Genomic DNA, 14,170 nt, shown 5'->3' on the forward strand with positions numbered 1-14,170 from the left:
ATGGTACCAAATTATTCATCAAGTTTGTGAGGCATGTTGAGGCACTTCGACTCAACATATTTTCAGTCGGATTGCTTGATGCAAATGGGTATTCTAGCAGATTTGAAGATGGACAGTATAAGCTCACCAAGGGCAGAATGGTAGTCGCAAAAGTTAACAGAATTTAACTTTTGTACCATGTTTCTGCTAACCTCTCTAGTGTTTATGCCAATGTATTAGAGAAAGAAAACCCTTGTGTTTTATGGCACAAAAGACTTGGGCATATGAGTGAGAAGGGGATGACCGTGCTAGTGAAGAAAAATCTGTTGAAAGAGATGAAAGGTGTACATTTGAACAAATGTGCAGATTGTCGAGTTGGAAAGTAGCACAAGGTTGCTTTCAAGAGTCTACCTCCTCACAAGAAGCCAGAGTTACTGGACTTTGTGCATTCAGATGTTTGTAAAATGTCAGTAAGATCAATTGATGGTGCTAAATAAATACTTTGTCACCTTTATTGATGATTTCTCCAGGAAAGTTTGGGCTTTTCCCTTGAAGTCCAAAAATCAAGTGCTAGGTGTGTTCAAGCAATTTCAAGCCTCAATTAGAGAGAAATTGAGGAGAAGATCAAATGCATTGCATTGATAATGGAGGAGAGTATATTGGGCCATTTGATGCATATCGCAAAGAGGAAGGGATTAGGCACCAATTCACGCCTCCAAAGACACCACAGCTTAATGGTATTGCTGAGAAGATGAACAGAATAATTGTGGAGAGAGTGAGGTGTATGCTGTCACATGCAAAGCTACCTAAAAGCTATTGAGGTGAGGTTTTGATGACTGCAGTTTATCTTATTAATCACTCACCATCATATCCTTTGCAAGGAGATGTTGCTAACATGGTTTGGTATAATAAGGATGTCTCTTATGGTCACTTAAAAGTGTTCGGGTGCAAGGTCTCAGTCCATTTTTCTCAAGATGAAAGTTGAAACTTGATGCTAAGACACGACAGTATATCTTTCTTGGCTATGGATTGGATGAGTTTGGATACAAACTATTTGATCCAATTTGCAAGGAAGGTTCTGATAAGCCGTGATATTGTGTTTGTTGAAGATCAAACAATTGAGGATATTGTGAAGACAAAGGTGCATGTTTCTTAGCAAGAGCCATTAGTTGATTTAGACCCAATTGCTGCAGCTCCAGCTCCACAACTAGCTGAAGGTGATGTTGCAGATGATGCACAAGATGATGTGCATGGTACATGTGATGAAAATACTCCCTAGCAGCATGAGTTTGATGCTGAAATTGATGATCCGGATCAGCAGAAACTAGTACCAAAAGATCCACCAGTAGTTCCACTCAGAACATCTAGCAGAATTCTTTTCACCAGATATCCCTCAGATCAGTATGTGGTGTTATTATCTGATGGTTCAAAATCTGAGTGTTTTGCAGATGCAATGGAAAATAAGCATAGAAATGAGTGGATGAAAGCTATGCAAGAAGAAATGGATTCCTTGCATAAGAATCATACATATGAGTTGGTGAAGTTGCCCAAGGACAAGAAGGCTTTGAAAAACAAGTGGGTCTACAGAATCAAGCAAGAAGAGCACATGTTACATCCAAGGTACAAGGCTAGACTTGTTGTGAAAGGATTCAGCCAAAAGAAATGTGTTGATTTTGATGAAATCTTTTCTCCTATGGTGAAAATGACATCAATTAGAGTGATCTTTGGTTTGGTAGCTAGGTTCAACTTGGAGGTTGGGCAAATGGATGTGAAGACAACTTTTCTTCATAGTGATCTGGAGGAAGAGATTTACATGGAGTAGCCTAAGGGGTTTCTTGTGAAAGACAAAGAGGACTATGTGTGCAAACTGAACAAGAGTCTCTATGGCCTGAAACAAGCACCAAGACATTGGTATTTGAAATTTGACTCAGTTATCGGGGAGCGAGGCTACAAGAGGAATAGCTCAGACCATTGTTTATACTTCCAGAGGTTCTCTGGTGATGATTTTATTATCTTGTTGCTCTGTGTGGATGATATCTTGATTGTTGGCAAGAATGTCTCAAAAATTGTAGCGCTGAAGAAATAGTTGGGCAAGTCTTTTGCCATGATAGACTTGGGGCCAGCAAAGCAAATTCTCGGGATGAGAATTGAGAGGGACAGAAGTTCCAACAGATTGTACTTGTCTTAGGAGAAGTATATTGATAAAGTACTTTGCAAATTTAAGATAGACAATGCAAAAGCTGTGAGCTGTCCACTTGCAGCTCATTTCAAATTAAGCACCAAGCAATACCCTTCTATTGAAGAGAAGAAGAAGAAAATGCAGCATGTTCCTTATACATAAACAGTTGGAAGTCTAATGTATGCTATGGTGTGTATAAGGCCAGACATTGATCATGTGGTTAGTACTGTGAGCAGATTTATGTCTAATCCAGGAAGACCACATTGGAAAGCCGTGAAGTGGATTTTGAAGTACCTCCAAAGCAGCACTAATCTAAAAATTTGTTTGGGGAAAAGTGAGTCTGAGTTAGTTGCATACACAGATGCAGATATGGCCGGGGATGTTAACAGAAGTAAGTCTACTTCAGGGTATTTGATTACCTATGCATGGGGAGCTGTGTCATAGCAAAGCAAGTACCAAAATTTATTGCATTGTCTGCAACGGAAGCTGAATTTATTGAAGCAATAGAAGCAAACAAAGAGCTATTGTGGCTGAAAAAGTTTGTCAATGAACTTGGGTTTGAGAAAGATAAGTATGTGTTGTTTTGTGACAACCAAAGTGTCATTCACTTGAGTAAGAATGCAAGTTTTCACTCAAAGTTAAAGCATATTGATGTGCATTATCATTGGATTCGAGATGTGTTGAATTCTAAGCAAATGCAGCTTGAGAAAGTCCACACCAATGACAACGGGGCTGATAAGTTGACTAAAGTGGTAATGAAGGAGAAACTCAATGTTTGTTGCCAGCTTGCTGGCATGGCTGCCCGGAAGGTAGTGAGATCCTCCATGATGTCGGGAGAGGGAGTTTTTTTGGGCTATCCCTCCACATGGAGGATGATTTGGAGCCCAGCAAACTCATGAAGACAGCCCACAAGCTCAGTGCTTGTACACCGTTCATTTGGTGCTGGAATCAATGGTTGAGATTGCTTCTTGAGTGGGAGTGGCAAGCAAGATAACCCTAGCCTCGCCTTTTCCAGGTGTTGTCCATCACTTGTGAGGGGGTGAGGAGTAGAACACACACAACACAACTAGAGAGAAGAGAGGAAGAAGAAGGAGAAGGAGGTCTGCCCAGATTTGGTGGCTGTGAACCGATCTGATTCAAGTCAGTGATTGGAGGCTGAAACGTGATTGGATTTGCGCCAAACTTGGTGAGTTCGTTCTACACTTAGAGTACTTCAATCTGGTCAATTGGTTTGAGAATTGGTTGAGCAGAGCGTTAGATTTGATAGGAATTTTGTCAGTTCGGGTGACTACAGTTTCAGCACAGAGCAGTTTCGGCAGATGATTTTTTTGGGTGGTGAAGCGGTGTCTGATTGAGCTAAAATTTTGTTAGTAGTCAGAGGACTCGTAGATCTACTTGCCTACCAAAATTTTTGCACAGTGGAGCTGTTGTTTGTGAGATATAAACTAATTACCAAAGAGGACAAAATCTGTGGCTTCTCTGTTTGATAGTGGTCATAATACCTCTTGCTAGATAGTTGTGGTTGTTGTTATTGTTGATGCCAAGTGCATCATGGCGAATGTGTTGCTACTGGTGTAATCCTCTAGATGTCCTAGAGAAGACTCCTTGTAGCCATTTGTTGATTATAGTGGAACCTTGGAGTGGATCGATTGGTCCCGTGGGTTTTTACTCCTCAGCTTGAGGAGGATTTCCCATGTAAATAGTCGTGTCTCTTGTGCATGTGATCGTTATTATTCTACTACATATCTGTTGGTAGATGTTCTCCTCAATAGTCATCACAAGATAAGGGATTAAATTATGCATTATTATTGCCTTTATCCCAACAGGGAGCCCATTGGTGTCAACTACCCAGCGGTCTTCCACGCCACGGGCCTCCATGTGGCGCCTAGGGTGTAAGGATCACCGGGGTGTCCGACCCTAGAGGGGGAGGGGGTGAATAGGGTCGCTAATCGCTTTTCTATCCTAGGGCTCAATCTAATTGCATAAGATAAACCTAACACGTCCTACACATGCTAGTTATGACTAAGGTTTATCTATGCTACCCTCTACTTACCCCAAAAGACTTGCAACCTATCGCCAATCCTAATCAAACTAACTAGGAAAGTAAAGGTAAGCAAGAAAGAGTAAATGCGGAAACGTAAAGTGGTAAGTGAAGCGGTAAGGGAGAGGATATGCAAACTCCCGTGAAGACACCAAGACACACGATTTAACGTGGTTCGGTTAGGACACCAAAGTCCCTCCCTACGTCCACGGCCACTTGCTCACAAAGAACAAGTGGGATGCCGAGTCTCTTCGCTTGATCACCGTCTTGCCACGCCTCCAAGGCTCCCGACAAGCAAAGGATAAGTGACGCCAAGTCACAAAGACGAGGTCACCGCCACCGTCTATCTCGAAGCGTCACCACGGCACCGTCTTCACTATCTTGGAGCTTTAACACCAAGTAGGGGCCTCCTTCCCCGCACAGAGTGTCGTTGCCACTCCACACCAAGTCGGAGGGTCACACGACGAGTACACAAGGTGCTTGCCGCAACAAGGCTTTCTCTCAAGCTAGTTCTCTCAAGAACTAAGCCTAAACAAGCACTAAGCACTCTCACAAGTGTGCTTGAGCCTATATGATGTACAATGAAGCTCTATGGTGGTTGGAGATGATCTTTAGCTCTTGTATACTTCCTTGAACTCCAGCACACTCAAATGACCCGGCCTTGGGGGTATATATAGGCAGCACAAGCAAATATAGCCGTTGGAGAAAAGCTGCCAGAAAACTGCGTAACGCCGGTTAATCCGACGTACCCCAAAAGCCATCATCGGTTTAACCGGTGTATGTAAACTGCTACGTGAAAAACTAACCGTTAGCAATTAACCGGTGTATCGCCGGTTTAACCGATGCAATCAACCGGTGTATGTAAAATTAGCGTCGGTTTAACCGGTGATTGTAACTTCTTCACGTTCCTCCAAAAACCACCTCTCTGGACAACTGAACCGATGCAATTGACCGATGCATCGTCGGTTCAACCGGTGTATATATTTTCATCGGTCTTCATTTGGCAATGCACCGACGTATGCATTTTCTTCAACGTCGGTTAATCCGGTGAGTGTATCTTCAGTTTCCAGCTTCTGGACAATTACACCGGCGTGTGTCTTTTCCTTAACGTCGGTTCAACCCCCGTAGGGGTGGCCCTTCGGCCCTTGCTATGCCTCTCTTCTCTTTGTCATCATTTGAACCTAAAAGCCTGAGAATAGTCATCTTAACAATCACATTAGTCCAAGTGTTGTGTGTGTCATCAATCGCCAAAATATTATATTGAAATATGGCATGAGCGGCCATTTTCGCTACATAGGGGCGCTGAGCTCGTCGGCGGTGTCAACTAAGCAGGGCGCGTCCACGCCGCAAGTCTCCCCGTGGTGCCCTGGGGTGTCGGACACGGCAACTTCCACCACCCGGGGCTGCTGTACGGCGCAATCATCCCCATCACGCCTTGGGGACCATGGCCCATCAGCGCCCACTACCCCAATGTCCCCGACGGCGTGGTCAGCACTTTTGCGCCCTGGACCGTGGAGCGCGTTCGCGCCCACCAACCGGAGTTCCTTCACGGCATGGGCAGCAACGGCGCCCGCATGCGCGTCGGCGATGACGTCCATCGTCTAGCCGCAGACGGCGGTGTTAGGAGGCATGGCGCGCCGGTTTGAGCTGCGGGGCCAGTGCATGAAGTTGCACTCGACACCATCAGGCATGGCGTGCAGGTTGAAGCCCCAAGACAAGCTTGTCTGATTGGCACAGGAAGAGGAGCACCCCAAGGTCGCCCAGGCCCACAACTCCCAGCTGGTTGTGGTCAAACACCAAGGGTATGCCATATTCTATTTTGTCAGAGCCTAATCCCATTTGAATGTCTGAATTCGTTGTTGATGGGTTGCATCGATTTAGTGTCGTACTCGTTGTCATTCCTTGCCTATTGGTTGCTTGTTCCATGTGTGCAGGGTCAGGGAAGAAGGGTGCGCTGCCGTGTGTCCCAGTCACTCCTTGCTTACAAGGGCTAGCCAGAAGCCGTAGTAGAGGAGGAGGATCTTGAAACTCATTTGATACGCCCCCCTGAAGGCAAAGGCCCGAACCAAAACAGCAACGCTGTTGTAGAGGAGAATGGATACGTGAGCCAAATCTACACGGATATGGTTCACCAGCTGAAGTCCATCCGAAAGCTGGTGAACAAGCAGAGGCTGATTCAAGACACAACAGATGATTCGGCGGACTGGTCTTCCATTTCTTGCCAGGTTCATGGCATTGACGCCTCCTTCAACAAACTGTTGGAAGATTATGATGCTATGCAAGAGCAGGCTAACAACACCAGGTGCTTGATCAGGTCCCTTGGGGGCCATCCTGTGGAACCACCGGTGCTGCTTTCAGAGCACCCAAGTTCTCTGCTAAGTAAAAACAGAAGAAGCAGCTGCGGACGTAAATGATTGTCGTAGTAATCTACAGGTTAAACTCTTGTATGAGACTGAATAATGCTTTCCCCGGTGTTGTGATCAGGCGGTGAATGTTGATGTTTGCCTTTAATCCTGATAATCCGTGAATGTTGGTTTTTTGCCCCATAGGTCCAGATTGGTTCTTGTTACTTCTGTCTAAATTTACTTGTGTCAAACGTGAAAAGGAGGCATGTGTTGTGCACTTTTTTGTTTTTGTGAAAGAGCTGGAGCAACCAAAATGCATCAAAATTTTAGGGATTGTGGTTGTGGATCTATTTACCATAATTGATAGAATGGGAAGCAACACCAATGGTCAGGTGGTAGTAGTACTCATATGTTGGGAACCGAGTAGACCCTAATACCCACTAAGCTGGGGATCTACACCTAAGACATACCAACTCAGTCTAGAGTTGGTTATCCTTTTCAATTTCTAGCTACTTAGTGTATAAGGTCCTTTCAACAGCAGAGCCGCTTTCTCGCTTCCGAGTGGCCTTGCCTACCAACAGATGAAACTAGCTTCCAAGAGACAGAGCCTTTCTACGATAAAGCCCAAACCCTTTGTGATCCCGGGTGGCAGAGCCAGCCTACGATATATATCACAACTTATACACTAAGTACTTATAAATTAGAAGGCTAACACTTAAAAAATATTTACTTTATTACAACACAATAGTATTACATAAGAGTACACAACACACCCTCTCTTTGTGGCTATCGTAGCACTCACTATTCTCATCTCTACCATACTCTCGGATGGATGTCATGGAAAGAGAGGGGGTCTCTATTTATAGGCCAAAGGTGGATCCTAGGGTGGTGATATGTGTCCCTCCTTATATAGAGTTTCTACATAATACAAGATTTTCTAATTTATTTATTACTAATTTCAGAGTGCTCCATGAAAATATTTTAGAAGGTTGTTTTGCATTCTTAAAACATGATCGACTAAGATGAACCGGGACACCTTTGCGGGTAGCTTTTTACACTTTTGCTCAATATAGTATTCTCCTTGAGTACACAGCAAATGGTCTGCTTGAGTATCAAGCTCGGAGATTATAAATTGTGCCTAATGAATATAAAAGGTTGACTGAACTGAAGTAGCGTTCTGTTCTTACAATCTTACATGCCCAATTATTGAAGGTAAATTATAACTAAAACGAAAGAAAATTTGATCATGAACTCAATGCACACGCAGTGTTCGAGTCATAGTTATCAAGTCATCAAGCGATATGCTACTACCCTCGTACATGTTTAACACATCCCGCGCTAGAACTACCTTTTATTAGTGAGCTCGTACAGCAACTTGTCCATCCTTGCCAACAGCCTGTCAACCATTGCCCTGTTCGCCTGGGACATGAGCGACCACGCGCGGCGCTTCTCCCGGACGGCCTCCAGTCCTCCACGTAGGCGTCCTCCGACCGCTCCCAAAAGTTGGCCTTCACCTTCTTCTCTGTGTGCTCCTCCGTCAGCAGGCTTTTCACATCCACCTCCTTCCTCTTCTTCGCCTCACGGCAGCCACCGCCGATCGCCGCCTCGGCCATCTGAATTTTGACCAAGTTGTTCGCAGCTATAATCAACCCCCTGATACAGGCACGGTGGGCGATCGCCGACGATGGTATGCAAGCGGTTGCGTCGCCTCCCCTTGTTGTGCGTCCAGGTCTCTTGAAGTCTTGATCTCTTTTGTGTCGCAATCTGTGCAGCTGTGCTCCCTCTTGCCCGGCATTATGGGTTTATTTGGAGCACTCCACTCCATCAAATTTTTCTCGTTATGTTTGGGAGAGCTCCACTCCATAAATCTCATAAGTCCAGTTCTTTACACCCCGCTGGCCCAGTGTGCAAGCAGCAGCTCAATTAGGCCTATCTAAACTCCTCTCACTTCCACGCGGATCCCGTTTGTCAGGTTGTCTTCTACCTCCATCGCTTCCCATGCTCCACCTCTTCCCATTCCCGTATGTGCAGGGGAGCGCCGGTAATGTATCTCTAGCGAGCAGATCTAGTAGTGCAGGTGCTTAGCCTGGCGCCGGTGAGCCCCGGCGGCGGGCGGCCGTGACCCCACGCAGCGAGGGCTGCGAGCCCTAGCAGTGGGGTGGGGGGGGGGGTGAGCCAAGGCGTCGGGGTCGTCACGAGCCCTGATGGCGGTCGGCCGCGAGCCCCGGCGACGGGCGGCGGGAGGATGGCACGGCGGCGAGCTCGGGCGGGGAGCTGGCCGAGAGGCCCGACAGCGGCCAACTGCGACAGCGGCGGCGAGAGCACTGTAGAGCACTGTTGACCTTTTTTGTGTGTGTCAAAGGGTATGGGAGTTGTGTAACCAATGGTAGGTGGGTAATTATTTTCAACTCCACTAGCTTCACTATTTGGTGGAGCACCTTTTAAGGAACTCGCAAAAAAACTTGGAGTGGAGCTAGTTTTTCTTGGAATAGAGTGGAGCTTACTAACTTGTTTGGATAATTTTTTTATAGAGTGAAGCTATTTTTGGTGGAGCAGAACTCTCCCAACACTCCCTGTATATCGTGCTCATCAGAGCCATGGAAATCGATGGAAACCAACAATAGTAACTCCGACTGGCGTTTTTTTATTTATATATTTTTCAAAATTATTTTTTATAAAAATATATTTTCAATTTCATAATTTACAGTTTTGTACCCCTACCGCCCGGCCGGCCCCCTACCGTCCTGCTGCCGGGCGGTAGGGACCTGAATGTAAATAAAATTTATTTTTAATCGCATTTTAGCCCTTGGGGGAGCCTGCCGCCCGGCAGCCGGGCAGCAGGTACCCGCCGCCCGGTGGCGGGGCGGTAGGCCTACCCGCTGCCCGGCAGGGGGGCGGCAGACCCCTCCCGCAGGTTAAACCTTGACCGTCAGTGCGGCATTAGATGTGATTTTAAATATTTTGGATAGAAATAAAAACCGTTAGTAACGTAGATGAATATGAAAAGTATAACTTAGCAATTCATACATATACGCAACTTTGAACGAAATAGGTGATGCATGAGAATGAAATAGGTGATACATGAGAACGAAATAGGTGATGCTGCTAAGACCAATAATTCTATCCAAAATATTATTTCGTTCTCATGCATCACCTATTTCGTTTTCAGTTGCGTATGTGTATGAATTGCTAAGTTATACTTTTCATATTCATCTACTTTACTAACGGTTTTTATTTCTATCAAAAATATTTAAAATCACATCTAATGCCGCACTGCCACACTGACGATCAAGGTTTAACCTGCGGGAGGGGCCTGCCGCCTCCCTGCCGGGCGGCGGGTAGGCCTACCGCCCCACCACCGGGCGGCAGGCTCCCCCAGGGGCCAAAATGCGATTAAAAATAAATTTTATTTACATTCAGGTCCCTACCGCCCGGCAGCAGGGCGGCAGGGGACCGGCCGCCCCGCAGCCGGGCGGTAGGGGTGCAAAACTGTAAATTATGAAATCAAAAATATATTTCTGAAAAAAACGAATTTGAAAAATATAAAAATAAAAAAACGCCTACGACTGGGCCACGATTTGGGCTCCGTAAATGTTGTCGGCAACTCTGATTACACGACCCAAGTTATTTGGGCTGGGCCCAAAACTTCATGTAAAAATCGTATCACACGAGCTTATCCGTGTTCAATTTTCATATAAGCCCTGTATAACCTATAACTAGAAACACTGGCGCAGCTTTGCCGCGCTCATTTGGATTGGACCAATTTTTTCGTTTTTGGATTCACCGCGTGTGGTTGGCTTAGGGATTCGATGCTCATGTATGCAGCAGTAAACCTTTTGTAAGGCAAGAATGTCTTGACTTGAGTGAACAAGTTGGTCGTCTGGGTCACACTCCATGGGTGATGCTGATAACTGAAATAGGCTGCTGATTTGCTGAAGCAGGAAAAAAACGTTAGAAGGAAACTGCTTGACAAGGGTGAGAAAAGGTTATTCCTAAATTTAATTGCTTTGGTCACATCTCTTTAACGGAACCACACGTGGAGAAAGATGAATATCGCCGGTTCCAAGAATAGCGTGTAGAGCGACAAGATGCGTCGCCTCTGCGCCAGAGGTGAGAGAGCAGAGCAAGCTTCTGATGAGACGCCGATCAGATCTTTATTTTTTCAATGAGGGAATTATTTATTACTGCCCCAAGTGCCGAGCTGGGGTTGCAGCACGACTGCACGAGAACAGAACAGGAGTGGCCCTTATTCTTCCTACTCTTCACTCTATCAAACAGGTCTTAGTTTTCCAATTAAACTGGTATATGAAAGCATCTCACTCTGTTCCACTCCTTGCCATATGTCAAGTACTAGCTTCCCACAAACGAGAAGGACGTATTTATGTCAATTTTTCTGAACATGATATATACATATGAACCTTTGATCGAAATAACTACATAGTTCAACAGCATATGATCCCGACATAACAGATACCACAAAAAACTCATTTCAGTTAAACTCTTTCAGGGAAAGAGATTATTTGTCACTTATTCATTTCATTCCAGTATGAAGCTAGAAATCATCAACTAATCATCACAGCCAGCCCCTCCATAAAAGAAACGGCTCTTTCTCCCATCAATGCCAGAGAGGAAATAACATCTAGTTAAGCTTATACGAACTGGCAGATTTATGTTAACAGCAAATTTATTGCCATTTTCATCAATAACCTTGATATCACTGAATGATGCAGCGGCAGTGGTTGCTGGAAGACGACCATTTCCCATTGGAGGACTTGGTTGTGGTTTACGGTGAGATACCAAACCGCCAAAACTGATTTCTACAGGTTTGTCTATCAATCCGGGGAGCAACGATTTTGGGAGGTATCCCACTGGTTGTGGGGCACCATTGAATCCATAATGAATGTGCCAATCGCCGGTCGATTTGTCCTTAAAAAACAAAAAACAAAAAAACATACACAAGGGTTTATTGACATAGGTCTAACATATATACCATATCCTTATGTGACTTCATGTGCAATGTTGTTTTTGAGAATTATAGTATAATTAACCTTTCTAACTTCATTTTCACATTCACCTAAAATAAAACAATAGATATTGGTGAAACGAAGATAATATTATTGACTTGTATGGAACCAGCCAAACGAAAATTTGGTTTGATGAAGCAAAGACTTCCATCAATTTATTATGATCATTGCTTGCTCTTGTTAAGTATCGATGGTTGTTTATTTTTATCAAGTTATCAAATAACAAAGCTTCAAAGTATAATGTTATTTTATTAAAAGAACCACAATAATTTCCACAGTTCTGGTCTAAGTCAATATTATCTTTAGTTAACCAATATATACAGCTAGTTTAGGGCCTCATGAGCACAAATCACGCCTTGACTAATATCTATATCTATCTTATATTTGACAATATAACTAGAATATAATGCCACATAATAATGAAACAACCTAATGAAATTCAGCACGATGAGGTATAAGCTTTCTTCAACATATTATAGTCATTGATAGTTCCAGTTAATTCATATCCCTAGAACTACATACCCCTTCTATTTTAAAATATGAATACATTATATAACTTCATTCAAATACTCATGTTGCTTCCATGCCTTATCCCCACCTAATAACTAATATAATAATACTAAATGTCAAAAAAGAAACAACTAAGGTGGTTCCAGTACAAATACAAAAACATTTTAAATTCAACTGGCCACCATTACTCTAACAAATCAATTGCCCTCTAACAAAATGTGTGCTCTTTTTATTGTCCTCTAACCTTCTAATAAATGTGTATTTAATTGGCTGACCAAATTGCAATCTACAAATTTTCACAACAAATAATACTATTTTGTTTACGATTCATAAAGTATTTTTATGATAATTAATTAAGTGCCATAACTATATTGTGCATTATGTACTTCTGTAGCAATGTGGATATTTTGCATTGACTTCTTTTTGGAAAAAAATATGTAACACATGTATCTAAATCTTTGGGACAGTTTAGTAACGGTAATAAGATTTTTGTGTAGATGATAAACAAACAAAACAAAAAAAACTACACGTTTTAACAGTAAGATGGTACCTTGAATTGTCTAAGTGTGATGTACTGTTTTCTACCTTTACTATTAGAAACTGGATTTATAATGTCACCAGGCGTTATGCTTGTTGAAGTCTTTTGAAAGCCAGGGCACTCCATGTTCAAACAATCCTTTGTTTGGCCCGGCAACCTAACATTGCAAAATAAGGATTTATGTTAAACAAGTTTGGCATCATAGTTGTTTCTCTAAACATTATACTTAAGATAAGCTTTACATGTAAGGAAATTTCTATGTATTGTGCCCAAAATTGGCAATCGTGCCTTTGACCTAGGAGTTCTATGGACTTGAAATGAATTAGAAGCATGTCCATATCTAAATCAATGATGCACATAAGTCTATGCGACGTACTAGATGCATATTATGGCACTATCACTATTACTATAATGTTAAGCCTTGGCATGCATCTTTTTACATTCTACGTTTTTTCTTCAAGGTGACAACCTATCTGCAAGGCATAAATGTTAACTTGATAATTTCATATGCTATTTTTAAACAAATATATATAATATATATTTCAAATAAACTTACAGTCCACTCAACATAGAAATGAGTGTTAGAGTCTGTTGACAGCTAAAATTGGCATCAAGCGGTCTGACCGGTCTGGTGCTGTAGTTGATCCTGCAGGAGACCGACTGGTCTGACCGGTGGGTCCGACCGGTCTATCCTTTCTAGGAGGAATCCGATTGTAATTAGAGTTCTTAATAGATTTTAAACAGAATTTCTTGCGGGATAAGTCTTCCCCACCCTATAAATATAAAGGGTCACGGCCGATTGAGGATAGACAACCCAATCGAATCTATCAAAAACACATCTTTTTATCTTTTTACCTTATTCTCTTTACCCTAGCTTTTCCAACCTCGACATGCTGTTCTTCTCTCGTCTCCATGGCGTTTGAGAATGCCCTAGCTGGCCTGCCGAGCCTAGGGCAACCCTACGCGTGCTTGCCCCGACGGGGTCCCTCCCGGGCGAGCGCTCGTCGGATCGTCGTCGTTCTGCACGGCGACCGGTCTGACCGGTCCCTCTGACCGGTCTGGCTGCTCCATGCAGGAGGCGCTGCAAGGAGCCCCTCCTCGTGTCGCCGTGTCGCGCGATCTAGCGCGATCGTGTGTTGGCCTGTAAAAGGCGTCAACACAAATTTGCGACTCCGCTGGGGAAGAGAATCAGGTTATCATGACCGATTTGTCAAACCCTAGCAATATATCATCACATGAAGAACTACTTCAGGAGTATCGGCGAGAGTGCGATTAGGCGGATGGAAGGTTGCTTCTATCTTGTTATCGTAAAACATAGCAAGGCGTCATCAAGATAAAGGAGTGGAAGCCACCATCTGCGATTGATCTATTAAAAAGAGGTACAATCTTCAGATACGTTATCCGATGCTCTATCTGATCTTGTCTAGTATTTGATTGATCAAGAAGATAGTTCAATTTCAGTTCCTATTATTCAAAAGTCGGTTATTGAAAAGCCGGCTAATAATCCTTGCAAAAATCTGCCTGCTGTTGCTAGTCAAGATACAATTCGGCCGT

This window comes from Panicum virgatum, chromosome 3N (assembly GCF_016808335.1).
Source record: "Panicum virgatum strain AP13 chromosome 3N, P.virgatum_v5, whole genome shotgun sequence".
In the NCBI taxonomy this organism is placed as follows: Eukaryota; Viridiplantae; Streptophyta; class Magnoliopsida; order Poales; family Poaceae; genus Panicum; species Panicum virgatum.